The sequence below is a fragment of the Rhea pennata genome, chromosome 2 (genome assembly GCF_028389875.1).
Source record: "Rhea pennata isolate bPtePen1 chromosome 2, bPtePen1.pri, whole genome shotgun sequence".
NCBI lineage: Eukaryota > Metazoa > Chordata > Aves > Rheiformes > Rheidae > Rhea > Rhea pennata.
In genome coordinates, this window is record NC_084664.1 from 27,529,892 (window position 1) to 27,547,396 (window position 17,505).

General features: G+C 37.8%; 1 protein-coding gene across 3 annotated transcripts in view; it reads left to right on the forward strand.

Moving 5' to 3' along the window:
* Positions 1 to 17,505, forward strand: part of PPP1R9A (protein phosphatase 1 regulatory subunit 9A) — a 151,589-nt gene that overhangs the window by 64,729 nt on the left and 69,355 nt on the right. The window lies entirely within an intron of this gene.

Consider the following 17,505-nt stretch of genomic DNA (forward strand, 5'->3'; position numbering starts at 1 on the left):
TGGCATTAATACTGTAGTCTCATCCAGAGCTAGCATTATTCATTAATACTGGCTTATCCCTATGATCCTTCATTCTCTTTGTCTGTTTGGTCAGCTACACTCTACACACACACTTGTAATCTTCTATTTGCTGCTCAGTTAATACTATTTTTTTTTTTAAATTACACTTACAGCTGCTATGTTAAAACCAATTATATGGGAGGCCAGAGAACCCCTGGTTTTGGCTGATGTTTGAATCTCTTTTACCCGGCGTACCATATTAGGAGGCATTAAGGAGACTACACTCCTCTGGAAATAGAAACTGTCTGATTTTCGAAGCATTGACGTGATTAACTGTAATGTAATACACTCGGTATGAACGCTTAATGGATAAACATTCTTTTGCTTACTCTAGGCAATTTTACATCTTACTAGGATGCGATTCATTGTGCTGAACAAGAGTGAGAACGTGAAACTGTCATTAGAAAAAAAATGCAGTCAGCCAAAATGAATTCTGCCTGCAGGTGCAATTAGGGGATTGGTAAGTCTGCGATACGAAGAAACTGAGTAGCGATCTGGCACCGAGACTGCTGCGTTGCACTTTATATTTGAAAGATGTTTACAAAATACAGCAAATCTTCTGCTGTTATTACTGAAGCTTTTTGTTTAATCTTCTTAGCTTCTGCCTGTTTGTCCATTTTTACGTGCACGCAGTGCCGTTACCAAGCTGAATGGCTGTTTGTTGGTGGGAAAGGAATGCAACGCTGCCGCTACGTTAGCATGGTAACGCTGAGGTGAACGTAGCAGGAGGGTATCAAAGGCTTAAGCTCTCTTAGAATCATGAGCATTTTAGTCAATGCACAAAAATGTATGTTTATAATAGAAACCAAATAAACCTCTGTAACATATGCCACCTAAAGTTAGGGGGTTACACCTAGCCTGTGCAGAAGGCAACTGAGGGTCTGTCTAATATGTAATGCCGTAGTTAGCCATGCTCCCAGTCTTAAGCCTTGTATTTAAGTCTTAAGTAATGAGTAGTCTGCATACTCGCACTATGCAGAGGAAGAGTTTAATACATTTTTAAGTATTTCTTAATAGAACATGACAGAGCTTCAAAGAGACAGTCTCTTTAAACTATAGAAATACATTTACATTGCTAAACCGATTTCAATTAAAGAATTAATTAAGAATTTCTAATTAAAAAATCCAAACATTTCTTCATTTAAGTGGTTGTTAAATTTCTCTGGAACAATTTGTATGTGAACTTAGTTACTGTGAAAGCTGCTGGTTTGACAAATTTAGCGATTCGGAAAGCTGTTCTTTTGTGCACTATGGTTTGGCATGCAAGTATATTTGCTTGTTGTGTGTCACTTCTGAGGTGGAACTGCAAAGTCTCACCGTTCATAGCCCCAGAGATGGTCCTCCTTGGCTCATTCAGCCTTTGCTGTGTGCGCAGCAACCGTCAGTGAGACTGCTGACTGGTGCAAAAGGCAGTATCTGCCACAGTACGAGAGAGTCATAAAAACCATCAGGATAATTGCAGCTTCCCACCTCTCAAAAGGAACATTTGTGTTGATGATGTAAAATTGAGAAAATTGGGCAGTCTTCTTACCAAGTGAGATGATTTCCCCCATACTAAATATGATTTGCTCTCCTAAGGTTTTTCAGTAAAGGGAATAAGTGTGCTGTATACTAACACACTGTAAGTATTACAGTATATAATTCTATAGTATATAACACTACAGCATAGTGTTCATGTTTGCTTAGCTTGTATGTCATAAGTTTACATCAAAACTCGAGTTAGATGAATTATCTCTTTTAGTTTACTTAGCAAATCTTCTAATTTGATACCTTTTCTGTGTAGTTCTTCAAGTTCTTAATTCTGAAATCTGTAAACAAATAAATGGAACGACCTTTGAAAGTTTTGATGTTTTATTTTTATTGAATATGCAGGTTGTGTAATTTTTCTGTGGAGATTTGTTTTAAACATCTAAAAATAATGTGTTTTATGAATAGTATTTCTTTCAGTTGATTGCTTCTGAGAACATTAGTGGCATTTTTACTCTGTGTTTACATGTCTTGACTTCTAGACTATGAGAGAGAGTGGTTGCTGGCAGAGGAGATACTGAAGTATTGATTCGTGATGGTATTGCCACTCTATGGCAGTCTGTACTAATTGGTACAAGGAACAGTATTTACTCTTAATCAGCTCATGTGTTACACTATTGAAGGCAGAGGAAAAATAGCACCCTCAGTGATGACATAAACCAGTAAGGATGATCTGAAAAAAATACTGCAGCAGATTCAGAAATAAATGTTCAGTTAAATAAATTGGAACTTTGCCTTGTGCCATCTTATCCATTTGAACTTTTTTGGGCCCTAGAAGTCCAGATTCAAGGCTACATATTAAAGGCTGTGCATGTTATAATTTATTTGCCAAGCTAAATTCATTACGAACATTTTCTTTTGCATGCTTGTTTTCATACTCTTCTAATTTAGACATACAATAAATTCTTGGAGATAGTAGTCTGTTACCTTGATAATAGCAGGCCTTACCAAAAGTGTGATAAAACATACTTACTGTCACATTTGAAATGAAATTTGTTGTTAAATATTATTGTGGATATTTTTATAATTTTTCATATTGTAAGAGCTGCACTCATGGCATGAGCTTTGACGTTTCTGGAGGAGCGCTGTCCCCTCTGTCCTCCCCGAGAGTATGTGAAGTGAGGAGTGTAGAGAGGTGTCCCGAATTCTGAAGGCAGAGAGAGAGGATTGAGAGGACTAGATTTTCAGTAGTTGAGATATTGTTATGAATCAGGTACATCTTGATAATTTTGGCAAGAAACAGCTAGTACTTTGTAGCTGCTTTCTGTAGAACTGGATGCATTTCGACTGTTAGAACATTCTGCTGCGTGCACTGGTGTCGGAGAGGTAAGCAAACGTCCCGAGAGAGCGTGAATTTTGTATTTTGCTTTAAAATATACTGCACTTCTAGGCTTTGATACCAAGTCTGTCAGCAGTCCTTTGTGTGTTGCAAGGCATGTCCCTCATTCTGTACAATCCTGAAATATCTATAATTTCATAAGAGTAGAAGGAGTTAAATCCTACGAAGGTTATTTATTATACTAATTCTGTAGTTGGATTTCTTAGCTGTTCGGCTTTTTGTATAAGCTTATGCAGATGTGGAGGGAAAGAGGCGATGAGGAAGGGGAAGTAAGAAGTTTAGAACCTACCTTAGGCAACGTTTAAACCTAACGTGTGCAATTTCCTGATAACTAATACTGTCAGGGGTGAATAACAGTGATAGTTATTCTGTGCTTCAATTTGTAGAGCAGGGGTATAATTTCTTCATCTTCAATATTTTATATTCTAGAAGAAATAACTAAATACAGAGGCTAATTCCTTGGCGGCTAATCTGTGTGGAAGGTTGCCGCTGCCTTTGTTGTCGCCCATACTAGCCGTGTAAAGATCGCGTACCTGTAGGTGTACTCTGGTTACAGTTCTTCCTTTTACTGGAGAGACACACCGTCAGGGCCCAGACAGGTGTTTTATTTTGCCTTGTAACAGAGGTGAAGTTACAGTCAGCCAAAGCAATTCCGATTCAGGGGTCAGTGCTGAACTGCTGCGGGAAATAATTTCTTAAATTCCTGTACCTAGATCTCTAAGAGCACATCTGTCCGGATCTGTGAGAGACGTCGGGCAGGGGAGGCTTTCTAAACAACCCTGAGCTTTATGGGAATCTAACATCATGTGGCTTTATGGAATCTAACGTCATGTAGGTTGGCTCTTGGCTCTTTTCCATGTGATTGTCAAGCTACTGTAGTGAAAAGTAGGGGGTTTTGTTCACATTTATTCTCTGTTTCTGAAATTTGGATTACTAATCAGAAGTAGATTGTAAGAGATTTAAACAATTGCAAAGCAAGTGTGTGTTAGCAATTTGCGGTAATACAAAGTAAAGGCAAGGACAAAAGACAAGGTTAGGGCAAAGGAATGAACTACATATGAAGTGTATCTGTAAAGCTTGCAAAATTTTAAAAGCTGCTTGGAATTAATATATCTAATCAATAAGACCCTAGGGATTCACCTCATTAGTCATTTATTCATTCCATCATACTTTATCTTCCGATTTGATGCATGGTAAAAAATAACATAGAGCCCAAGAAGATTCAGACCTCAGTTTGCAAAATACTGGTAACATCAAAAAAGTATGATTCAGTGAAAATCATTTAGCATATACTGTTAATATAAGAAAAAATACAGTCCTGGAATCTCTCATTTGTACAGTGGAGTATTCATTTTGCTATACGTGTTTTTCTGTAAAACAGGCCAGCTTTTTCCTATTTTGTAGTAATGATAATGCCAGAGTAAACGGTAAAAAGGAGAATAGAAGGGGAAAAAAAACCACACAAAATTATAATTGGTTGCTATATGCAAAAAAACTAACCGTGAATATTCAGATATTGTGAATATTCAGATATCTTGTTGAATTCAAATTTCCATGCATTATACTGTTCCCCATATTTCCTGAGGCAGAACGATACACACAGCAACTTTAATAGCTGTGAAAGTTGTGAATTCCGTGAAAGCAATGTTTTGAATAGCAGAGAATGTTTTTAATTTTGACCAAGATGAATCTTCTTGAACAAGCAAATTCAATTACTTAATTTGCTCTCCAAGAAAAACTAAATTTAATTTAATTTAATGAAGAGTTGCACCCTGAAGGTATGGAAATTGGTTTTTTAAAAAAAGAGAAACTTGCTCAGACATTTTGTACTTGAGTAATGCAGTATTGGCCGTTGAATGGACTGTTTGGATTTGAGGGGGTTGTTACAGAAAAATACCAGAACATTTTTCCAGGATTGGTTTAGACACCTATTTGGCCGCACCATTCTAGAAGCCATCCTTTGTGGCCTGTGTAGAAAAGAGAGAAATGAATTTTGGCAACTGTGTTTCTCATGTCATGTGCCATATGGTGTTCCTGAAGCTGCATTTGCTACAACCTGCTAAGTATTAATTTGGTTTCAGAGGACCTGATCCTGTTCTCCAGTCCCCTGAGAGCTGCAGCATGACTGTGCTGCCAACCTGCTGTTGGAGTTGTTTTCAGTGTGCTTCAGAACAACCCAGGAGTAGATGCTGCATGGGAAAGTTTATGTTCTGTCCCTGCAAAGTTTACTTTAGTTCAATTTACAGCCTACAAGAAATTCCCGTTCAGCAAGAATTTGCTTTTGCTGAAAGGGCTTGGAGTAACTCATTCTTGACCTACAGCGCCCGCTCTTACTTTCTGTCTCTCTTTCTCTCTCAACTGCTCTTGCCAGCAGTTGTGATGCTGACTGCATCTCACATGTTTTTTTTTTTTTTTTAATCTTTAATAAAGTACTGCTCTGGCTTTCTTTGCTATGCAGTAATCTCATGTTGTAAAGTGGCACAAGGAGCGCTTTGGAGCATGACTAGCGGACGGCTGGAAACTTTCTCTTTGGGGTTGTGGTGTTAGGTTGGGACTTGTAAATGCAGTTGTGAAAGAAAGGGGCAGAGGCTTTGAATAATAAATACACTGCGTTCAAACTGCTGGTGAAGTTAGCGGCTAGCAGAGGAGTCACCAGGGCTGTTCACGCAAGCTGTGCTGGCTCAGGAGTAGAATCGGGCAAGAACTGGTATTTGGAGAATAATACTTTCTTAGAACTTGCCCGTTTTTTGTAAGGATTGAACCGCTGGATTTTTTTCCCCGTATTGGATATTTTCAGAATAGACGGGAAAGAGTCCCTTCGTAAAGAATAAGGAAATGTCAGAGAGCATCTTTTATCTCTTTATTGATCCTCTGCATGGTAGTACAGATAATTTAGCATATTTTCAACAGAGAGGTATTGAACTAATATTTTAAAAATTTTACTTCTCATCTTCAAGAAGCAAGTTTGTAGAAAGCGTTAGTATTAAAACTTAGTCTTTTCTGGAGATCTTAGTGTCTTTTCTCATAAGGATAATATCTCTAATGATATAATATTAGACAAACAGTGATCAGGAATTTTTTTTTAGGATTTTAGAAATTAATCTGTAAAGTCAGCTCTATATTATCTTTGCTTTACTCTTCAGCCCAGTGCTTATTTTTGCCTGCTAATTATTCTGACATGTCTTGATCAAGAGCAACAGCATGAACTTTTCAGGTGGGACATGCACTTGTTTCCAGTAAGAGTGATTTTATAGATTTTTGCTGTGTGAACAAATCATTACATATATTATAATTAAACTAGTATTGTACTAGTACATCAGCAATAAAACTAGTACTGAATAAATAAATAGTAAATAGTTGGGTATATAACTTCATTGTTGTATTGTATTGTTAAAGAAACAAAACCTTAACCTAAGCCAAGTAGCAGTAAGATATGGGTAAAAATCCCACTTGTACAGAGGAAAAAATGATATCCAAATATTTGGCCTTCTGCTTGATTTAAAGGGAGCAAGAAGACCTCATTTTTGTACTAACCCATCAATACTGTTCTACACAGAGTTTTTGTCACATTTGTGTCACATTTTGTCACATCAAAAAAAAAAAAAAAAAGGAGGGGCTGGCAAAGCAGTTGCTGCCTTTCACAATTTCACAATTTCTAATTTCAAATTAGAGCTACAAAAGCTTTTTGGTATTCATACCAAAGAAAACAGAGTATTTTGGAAACGCGTTTTAATTTTTTTAATTACATAATAAATTATCAGAAGAGAATCGAGACTGTATTAATAATAAATGGACATAGAAGGTTTTCCTTTTCTAATAGTCTAATTTTATGAATTATAGTGCGAATGGGAAGTATTTCCTTTATGGTATAGCAAGTATTAATGTATTTTTCTTTACCTCAGTCCTGTAATTGTGTGGAGTCTTTTTGACATTTTTGAATATAGAATTTTGTAGGTACTGTTGGTTTTAGGTTGCTGCTTTTATTTAGTAAAGATTGACAAATGTTATGAATTTCCCCTGAAATTATTGCCAAATGCAGTCTTTTAAAAGAATATTCCAATTACAATTTTGTGAAATACATTAAGAGGCAGTAGGAAATAGAATTTGTTTGGAAGGCGAATTCTTTGTGCGGAGGTCGCCCGTGTTGCCATGCTCAGTTTGCAGAGTAGGAGCCATCGGTAACGCATCTCCTCCCACTGTGTTACGCTGAGCACCTTGGCAGCTGCGCCTTTAGCAAGGCCAAACATCTGTCATGTATTTCTCTCCCCGAGTGAAGGACAGTGGAGTAGTTTTCCGGGAATTTGGGTGGACAAGTGTGTATTGGAAACATATCCTTTCTCCTGCAGTACAGAAATGTTGATGTACATTACAGAGTAAATTTTTAAAAAATGGAATTGAAAGGCAGACGAAAAACATGACAGCCCTTAGTTCCCAGGGAGTAGAGTTCCCTACCTCAGATGGCCCCTGTAAGAGCATGATCTCAAACAAGATATGCCTTGATTATAAACCAGACTGTTGTGGTTGTTAAAGGTACAGGATGAAAAAATACTCTGACTCGGCCATTGAATAACTTGAAGACCTGGCAACTTGAAATTTCTATGTGTGTGAAACTGAGGGAGCAAAATAACTTAGGAGGAAAAAAGATTTTGAAGGAACAATTTGCTGAAGACATAAAAACCCCCAAAGCTGGAACAGGAAGCCTACTAGAAAGTTTGTAAAGCTAATAGACTGCCAAGATGCAACAAGAGCACTCAGAAGCCAGTGCCCTAGTAGAAAAACTAAAGAATGTTTCATGTTACTGTTCATGACAAAAAATATTCCCCACACTGAAATGTTTTTAATGAAGAATAAATGGAGAAATTATCTTGAAGTTTGGTAGAGGAAGTTTTTTATTATTGAAAAAATGAATGGTAATAAACTACTAGAAATAAATAATATTCACCTAAGAATTCTTAAGGAATTAAAATATGAAATTATCAAACTATTAGGTACAGAGTGTAATGTATTACTTTGTACTTCTGTCTCAGTATCCGAGGACAAGAAGGCAGGAAGGCAACACCGAGTTTTGAAGTACACTCCAGGGGAGAACAGGAAAGCACAGATTACAGGCTTACATACTAGGCAAATTAGTAGAAATAATTCTATAATAAAAAATCGGATTATTTGTGTATGTGTACAGACTGTATTAGTTTTGTAGAGAGAAGTCATTCTCAGAAATGTACTACAAGTCTGTGGAGGCTTTAACAAGAGTGTAGTTGTCTGATCTGGCTGCTCCTTTGACGCTTTCCTAAAAGACTTTGACTACATCTTCATTAGACTGAAGAAGATTAAACTATCACTGGAAAAATGGAAAGGCCCTTCCCTGGCATATCAATAGGTTAAAAGAGAAAAAGAGTAGGATAGGTTGCGACTTTTCATAATGAAGGAGGGTTACCAGTGGAGCGTCAGCAGGGACTGAGATTTTTAACTTGTCTGGAAAAAGGGTGATGAGAATTTTGTCACAAGATTGATGATGACGCAAAATTGATCAATGTAATCAAAGTGCAAATTCACTGAAGAACTGCAGAAAAATATGTGAGTAAAATAAAATCTGTCAGTAGTGGAATATAAAATGACATGTCAGTAAATACAATGTAATGTGGTTGGTACATTAAAAAACAAGAGGAGCTCTATTCATATGCTCTATTTGTGGGCTCCTAGTTAACCTCTAGCACTTAAAAACAGAGCTATTGGAGTTTTGTTGGACTTCAGTGAAAATGTGTGCACAAGACTTAGCAGTAGTCAGAAAGGTGAAAAATGTTACAAATTTCTGCAGTCTTACAGTTGGGCCAATCGGAGACCCAGTGATAAATAAATGAGTACATATTATAGTGCATAAATGTTTGACAGACTTCCAACCAGACATCAATGGTGAAACGTTTTAGATATTGCTATGTGAAAACTTAAAAGATTCTGGGGGACTCCCACAGGTATGGGAGCTAGTATAAGAGCAGTTTGCTGCATTGCTATGTGTTGCTGCATCTTTCTTGGAAGGACTCGAGCATTTCAGCTGGGTTACTTTCAGGTCCTACAGCCCCTTGGAGTTGAAATACTAAGACATTCTGGCTTAACTGTATTGAGTGCGATAGACAGATCAGAAAGAATGAAGAGATGCATCTTGTCACAGCTGATAACCAGCAGATGATACGTTAGGGCCACTGAAACAATTTCAGTTCCATGTTTGGATCTGAAATTGTGTTACATAAAAATGAAGATGCTAGCTCCAATGAAATGAGCTTAAAAGTTAAGTTGGGTTAGTTATTTAACTACTTGTGTACTAGAAAGCAAAAGTATGGTCAGGTTGCACACCAAACGAATGCCACATGGTTGGTCCATACGATTAAATGAGCATGTTCACATTGCTGGTGAAAGCACAGTTTGGGGGTTAGCATCAGTCAGGTACTTTTCCCAGGACACAGATCAGATGCAACACGCTGCTGGAGTGAATAGGAGAACATAGCTGTAAGGATGCAAGCTGAGATATGTTAGCCTTAGTGCCAAAGACTTGTACTGTGGTTTTAACCACTTTATGACCATGCTCACAGACAGGCTTTGATGGTATATGATAATTGACTAAAACAGGAATCTCTGCAGATAACATTTTCTGGTTTTGTGTCCAGGAATTGAGTAGTTCTAGTGTGTGTGGCAGCAGTTGCTCCTGGCCCTCACCCATAAGTAAGAAGAGGTCTTTGTGGAATTGAGAAATGTAGGGCCCAGATACTTTCAGGATTTCAGAAAGTAAAATCTTTAGAGTTCTGTTTGCAGAGTTTTAGGCAGCTTTAAACAGATCTTTCTCCTACAGATCTTCCTGAGGGAAACTCCAGACTTGATTTTGGTGTTAGCCTGTAAGTTCATTACAATATTGTAACTGTCTAATTCCCATCTGTGTCTTATCCATGTAGTTGCTTTTTGGGAAGATTTGTCTCCTTGGTGCTTCCATTTTGAAGCTTTTGTGACAGCTGATGCCCACGCAGGCTTTAGGGGAGACTTAAGCTAAGAGAAAGCTGGAGGAAGCCTGTGGCAGCTCCTCCTCTCTGACTCACTCCTTTTCAGTGTAACAGAGAGGACCAGGTCATAAGAGAAAAGACATTGAAAGAAAAGAGGAATCACCCACTTAAAGTATCAGAGCATCCTCTCCACTTTGAAGCTATATTGTAGACAGACTTTCAAGCAGAAAGTAATGAATGGTCAAACTGTGATTTTCTCTTATTTAGCTTCCTGAACACAGCAAGAAAGGTTATCCTCAGTGCTTCATCTCCCAGGACTGATGGGAAACACGGCATCCTCCCCAAGGCAGGAACCTTTTTCAGAGTGCAGTGCAAGAAGTAATCATCAGAATGGCTTATGTGCAGAGTACAACATAGTAAATCAGTCTCATATCCATAAACTTGTCTGATTCTTCTCATGGCTCTTGCTCTTTCTTGCTTCTGTGCCTGTAAGAGAATCATTTTCTCCTTCATAAAAGAAGCCCAGTTTTATATATTTAAAACAAAATAAAAGCTGACTGTAAAACTACTTTAGAGAAATCTGAAGCTACCGTGGAAACACACCTGTTCTTCCTTATAGACTATGGGGAGACGCTATAGAGTGCTGTTGTAGATACAAAGAAATGATATAGTATTGAAGGTGTCATTCACAACATTTAATGTTTTTTCTGAATGTCCTACATTCGAGTAATTTCATAGAATCATAGAATTGGTAAGGTTGGAAGGGACCTCTGGAGATCATCTAGTCCAACCCCAAACAAGTGGCCCATGTGGGGATCAAACCTATGACCTTGGCATTATTAGCACCACTCTCTAACCAACTGAGCTAAATCTTTGATTAGCTACTATCTTTCCTTATTTGGATTTTTCCTAACAATCAAAACAAACATTGTTAGTGCAATCCGGTATAGGAGATGGTCCCGGATTCCAGCTTTTAGTAAAATTAATAATAATGCTTCTGATGGAATGTATTTATAATATCCAACTGTACCTATGTTAAAGATTATCTCTGGCTTTTTATCTTTAACACAGTCAACAGGGTATTTGTGGCAGAACCTAAAATAGGAAATTGTTGTTATTGTTGCTATAATTAAGGCTGCATCAGGTTGATTAATACTCTTTATTGCTTGCTTATTTCAGTTTTCTCCCAGTTCAAATGTGGAACAAACCAGTTTATTCACTTGAGGAAGAAGATGGTGATAGAATAGATTAGTATTGGTGCGCTAAGGTCCACACTCTCCAAAAGCAGATACACACTGTGTTAAGTTTTGTTCCCTCTGAGAGTCCTCTCTCATTATCTTGACAGGACTTATCTCCTTATTCAATACCCCAGCAAATACACAGCACAACCTGTCAATGAGGTTATAAAAACATAAAATTATAAGATATTCCTGTAATTGTTCACCTTCTTGCATTGGCTACTTGTACGGTAATGGTGCAGAGCCCAAAGAAGACCTGTCCATTCTCAGGGTCTCTCACCAGGATATACAGAGAGATGGCTCATTTATTTGCTGCTGCTATCTGCAAAGAAGGTACGGAAAAACAGTGTTCTGCATTTTTAAAGATGTGTAAGTGACACACAGGAGGGCTTGTGATACCAGTGGAGCTTACCTCTACTAAAGCAATCAGCATCAGGAGTTCCTCTGGGGAGCCAGCTTCAGTCCCATGATAGTACGTGAGTACTGTTTCTGAGACCGTGGCTCCATGGAGAGCCCTGTTAGCCATGAAAAAAGGAGAGAATTTTGGATCTTCCCTGGGACAATATCATTGCTTTTTATGCCTGTAAGCAATCCTGGAATTTGCAGTTCTCCACAATGGGACAGGAGGTGTCTCTGATAAGTGTTTTCTGTTATTTTTACCCAAGGATAGTGAAGAAAGGAAAAGAGGAGGTAGCTAGGCTCTTGTGCAGACTTGAAGAGAGGTTTTGGTAGTACATAACTGTTCACATGAACAATATGAGGCTCTTGCACTGGCAGACTCCATGCTCTGCTCATTGACAACTCTGCAGTAGCCAGAAAATACTCCTGAAGAGCAGCCAACAATCTCAGGTCCAGCTTGCTGGTAGCTGGCAGCGGCGTGGATAGTTACGGTACAGTGAGTTCGGGAACACATCGTAATAACCTTTCCGTGATGCGGCATCACTTTCAAAATGGCCTTCTGCACAATCGGAATAACCAGCCTTTACCCTGAATTTTCAGAAATAAGAAAATGTTAGGGAAAAAATGTGCATGATGCATGGCAGCATCATGGTGAGGTAGTGCCTGTGACATTTACCCCCCCTCTCCCAACTGATTCCAGAAGGGTGACTTGCTGGCAGAAGTTCGAAGTGCGTGTTTGTGGCATTTCTGAAGCTCTAGTTTCCTGAGCATGGTGATGCATCCACCTAGAAATCTCTGTCCTGTTGTCATCCCAGATGACTGGGTTGGACCTCGGGTGATGTTTTTACTTTTTCAACAGAGGCATGAGGAGGAGGCATAATGACAGCAGTGGTGAGAGTGGGTGGAAAGCATGGTTTCAGAACAGATATTACACAGTGATCACCCGCGTATGTTGGCTGTGGCCCCATACATGGAACGACCTGGTGTAATCAAGAGTTGTACGTAAGGCAGACTGTTTGTGACTGTGTTAGGGAGACTTGTGTAACCGCAGGCACAGTAGAACAGTTACGAGCTGACAAGGCGCAGTCCACGCAATATGCAATTCGTGCTCAGTTGGTTTCCTTTAGCCGTCGGAGGGAAAAGGAGCATAGACAGCAAGGCAGTCAGCAGCACCTGGGCTTGGGATTGGATCTTACTCCTTGACACAAGCCACAAAGATGATAAAGACATACTCAGAATGTAAGGGATTTCTTTAATGCATTAACTGAGACAGTTTTTAGGTTGCAGAGTTTATAGTATGCAAGACTAACAATGTGGTTAATGAAGCATAGAGCAGACTAGTTGGGGGCATAGCCCCGTGATTCTTTGTAGTTCATCTGCTCTCTAACTTCCTTTAAAAAAGAAATTGTCACTACTTACTGTTCAGTGCCAGCAAATTCCTGTAAACATTCTGAGTATTTGATGGCTATGAGAAGATGCTCTAAACTTGGCTTCATAAAAAGCTCTTTTCCTTTTTCAAGAAGAATCGGTTCTGTCATGTTTTCCGTTTTCTGAATTTACCTGCAACATATGTTAGTATAGTTATAGACAGGTCTTTTTCTAGATTGTGTCGTTTTCTGTCATTTCTCTCTGAAAGAAAAGCAAGTAGTGTTGTAGATGCATGCATGGTTTACCTGAAAGCGCCACCAAAGATACCTAACAATATCTTCTGCATCTCTGATCATATGGTTTGTCATTATTTTGATGCTAGATGAATTGCTGATGACCCTTTTTCTTTTCACTTGTAAAGACAGAAATACGCTGTTCTGTTAACAGTAGTTCTATGTTGTTTTGTTTTGCGTTTTTTTTTGACATACACATTTACCTTTGATATCAGCTATGCTGTTACCACTGCATTGTCACCGCTGTTTGTAGTTTTTGATTTCCTATGTTGCTGGATTTTGAGAGCTGTTGTAAATCCTTGTAAACGTCAAAGGTGAATTCTGTGGAAGCGTATTTTTAAAAATACTTTGAGAGATACAACCAGAGATAATGTATTGAATGATTTGAAAAAAAAGCTTTCTTTGAGTACCAGCTCAGTAGACTATTGTTGTGGATGCTTCAACCAGCATGAGGGCAAAAACAAATTTGTTAAAGTGTTAAATTGTAGGGAATGTAAGAATTATCCTTGAATTTGAAATCTCATGCACACTGTAGGAAACACGGTGGCTTACTCAATAATCAGTTCTGTTAAGTATATGCCATATGAAAAAATGTATTAACTATTTCTTTTATTTTCAGCAAATCAAAATCTTTGAGTGACAGTTCTCATGCCTGTACTGAATGAGCAGTTTGTTACTGTGGTGAATTGACTTTGTTTCTCAAAAAAGAGAAATAATTCAAGCACAAATTTAATTTTCTTCATTTTAACATCGTGAGATTCAGTTTAAAAAATCAGTCAGCCATTAAATGTGATCATACAAAGTGAAGTAAGTGACATACAAGAATTTCTTCCTTCTTCCTCTAGTCAAAATACATGTTGAAGGCAGTGGGCAAGATCGTACGACAAATATACAAAATATGGTGAACTGATGCCAGGTAGGAAACACTGGCAGTTTTGCCCAGATGCTGTTAGTGATCCTATCATTTCAATTTGGATATTTAGAGGAGAGAAAAATAGCTATTTAAACCACAAGCAGCATGGAAATTTTGAAGACAACGGTAACTGCATTCACCACCACCATTATCTTTAATTCCCTTTTCACTTACAATACTATGTATTCTACAAAACTGTGTAAGAAGCCATCCCTTCTGTCCAATGTGCTTCAAGAAAAGTCATCCCAAACAAGAAGTCAAGATAGGACTTGATTCTTTAAAAGAAAATTATCCTGAAGAATATGCAGTCACTTTGCAACAAATCTGAAACTGCTACCAAAATAAGCTAATGTTAGTCATTCAACCCAGAAGAAGAGTGGAGCCAGTTAACATGATGAAAAGAAATCCAGAAATAAATGTATTTGTTTCCTGACATGTTGAAATTTTCCTCATACCATACCCTCATCTAATCTTTATGTTCTGCAAGCAAAACATACCTGCTGTTATGGCTCTCCCTGTACGGCTGGTGACTCTGACTCCATTTTCCTTGGTAAATCCCTTTCTATTCTACAGTTAAAAAACACTTATCTGTCATCATGCAGATAATTTAGGCAATCTCAAGCTAAGCTCTCAGGAGTTTTTTTTTGAATCTGTACTTGGCTTGTATGTGCCTGCTGCATTTCAGTCTGGAAGGGTTTATGGTCATACTAAGGTTAAGCTCACTAAGGTTTTATTTGAGTCTAACTCCACTAACTGATCCTTATTTTGACTAGTATCAATATGAATGAGATTGGCTTTGGGTATTTTATTACTAATGCATCCAGAATGCACTATGGAACCCTGGAGGGGTCATACTTCAAAGAAGAGGACAGAGAACTGCATATCCAGTTTGGATGCCATGGGACATCCCACCTGTGGTAGGGCTTCTTTGCGTTGAGTGGTGCATTCTGAGTTGTTTAATCTATTCTTGTGTCATGGTAGAGATGTTTGCTGCAAGTCATACTTCTTACAGTGAAGGTCTTCTATCCCATATCTACTTTTTTTTCCCCGTTACACATAGATTAGAATCGTTAGATTTGTAGGTTGTTTTATAGCATGATATTGTCTACATTGAAAAGCATGTTCATGATTCTCACTCTCCAGGTGTTTAGACCATTTTATAAGAAGCAGACAGAGAGACATAACACAAAGATGACTTTGTCTTGTGTGAAGAGATCTTTGAAGACACATGAGCAACAAAATACTTTACAGAACTCCTCTATCAAGGTGTTGCACAGATATGGAAACCGTCCGTTTTCTCATTTTAACTAGCAGTTCCAGCACTGAATGGAGTGAACAACAGTAGCAGAAATTAATAGATCACTAGATGTGCAAGCACTTGCAGCATCCACAAAGATTTTTTTGGAGTACTCAAAAGTGGTCACTTACGTTACTAAGTAGTTGTTTGTTTGCAAACATTTGCATGCTCTGTGGCCAGAGTTTGCACATAGAGTTTGTGTCTGATTTTACACCAAGTAAATTGTTAACGTTCTTCGTGCATTTATCTGCATCAGTGTCTTTTCTCCAATCTTACCATACATACCAAAATAGCATAAAACATTCAGTAGCATTTGACAGAGTTTAGTGTGTGACTTATTTTCCTTATCTTTTGGATATATTTATGAAGGCTTTTTAGGAACTTTATTTGGTTAGAACAACCTTTTTCTTGCATCAGTGTCAATGAATATCAATACAAGATATGTTTATGGATTCTTTTAAAGCAATTATTGTCTCAATCTTCCTGGAAGCGGCAAGTTAATCAGTGCTTCATGTTACTGCAAAATACAGGAATTAAAATTTCCATAGATTGGCTGTCATGTTTTCTGTTTCAACAACTTTATATAAGTTGGGTCATTTTGTGCAGTAGCTTTTTGGTAGCCATAACACAATTATAACACTTAACTACTGATATTTACTACTTAAGGGAAATTCATCTATACTAACTTCTTACAACAGCTTCTCAATGAAGATTTTATTATATGAGACAGATGTATTGACACTTACCTAATAGTTGCTTCCTCCATTTTCCCAACAGTATTGGGGGAAAGGTTTTCTTGACAATGCTGTTAGTTTGCAGGTGATTGAAAGTTCTTCTAAGAAAATTTATAACAGATTTACTTTCTTTGGGAAGGTATGTGAACTCCAGGCTTAAATACCAAGTACTGATTTGCCACCATTTAAAACATGGAGTACCTGCAAGCTTGTAGGCTATCCATGATGTGTGAAGATTGGTTACTGAAAGAGGCACTTTTTAGACTCCACGATGAACGTGAATTATTGCTATTTCTTCTTTTCACTTGGCTTGACACACAAAAATCAGACTCAGATGGAAAAGAGGATTATTTTTCCTTTTTTTTTTTTTTTTTAAGTAAGTATAAAATGGAGCTGGTTTTAGAAATAAGAGTCAGCTGGTCACTCCCTGTGTTGATAAATTGCTGGGTAGAAATGACACAGATTCCAGCCTCAGTAACCACATAGGCTACCGTCACTTTCTTTTCTGAAATCACTTCTGCCGTCCTTATCGGAGCGAGACCCTCAAAGCAATTTCCAGAATTGTTTTCACATGGTTAACAGTGGTGTTTAGCTTCTGGGAAGGTGGGCTATGCTCTGAGATAGCAGATCTCTTACTAGCTGGCTGTGACCATTTATCAGCATTTCACAGGAAGAGATTAAACACCAGTCTTTGTTCTTGAATTAGGTTTCTAGTTTATATTAATAGTTGTATCTTCTGTGGGGTGTCTGTAAAAGAGGAGGAGGTATGGGCAACTGTATTTGTTTTACTTTATTTGAACTAACAAGCACGTTATATGTATGTGTGTGTGTGTATATATGTATGTATGTATGGGACTGAAGTTAGGTAAAATGATGAACTTTAATTCATTCTTTCATTACTGCCAAATATGGACAAATAAGTGAATTAGGTTAGTATACTCCAGCTGTATGAAAACACATTTTTCCTGGCTGTTTGACTGAAGTTATTGAAGGTCTGAATAATCTCTGATTGAAGGCCACATTCTGTTAAAAGTATGGTAGAAAATAGAAAAATTAGTGAAATTAATGCCGCCAATATTAAATGTACTGCTTTAGAGTTAAAATAAAGCTGTTAACTTGGTTTGTTTTAAAAAATAAGCAAAGGTGTATATTCTGTTCTCCTAAGAAGTTAACATATAATATGCAGATACTCTTTAATAGTGTACATAGGTGGTATACATGTAGATTAGTAATCTTGAGGTCTAGCTTTGGTTTAATGAGTGCAAACTGGAACTCCATTGGGGTGAGCACCTAAACAGAGATTGTATGCAGGTCATGGTTTTTAATATATTTTCCTTTTCCATACCTATGA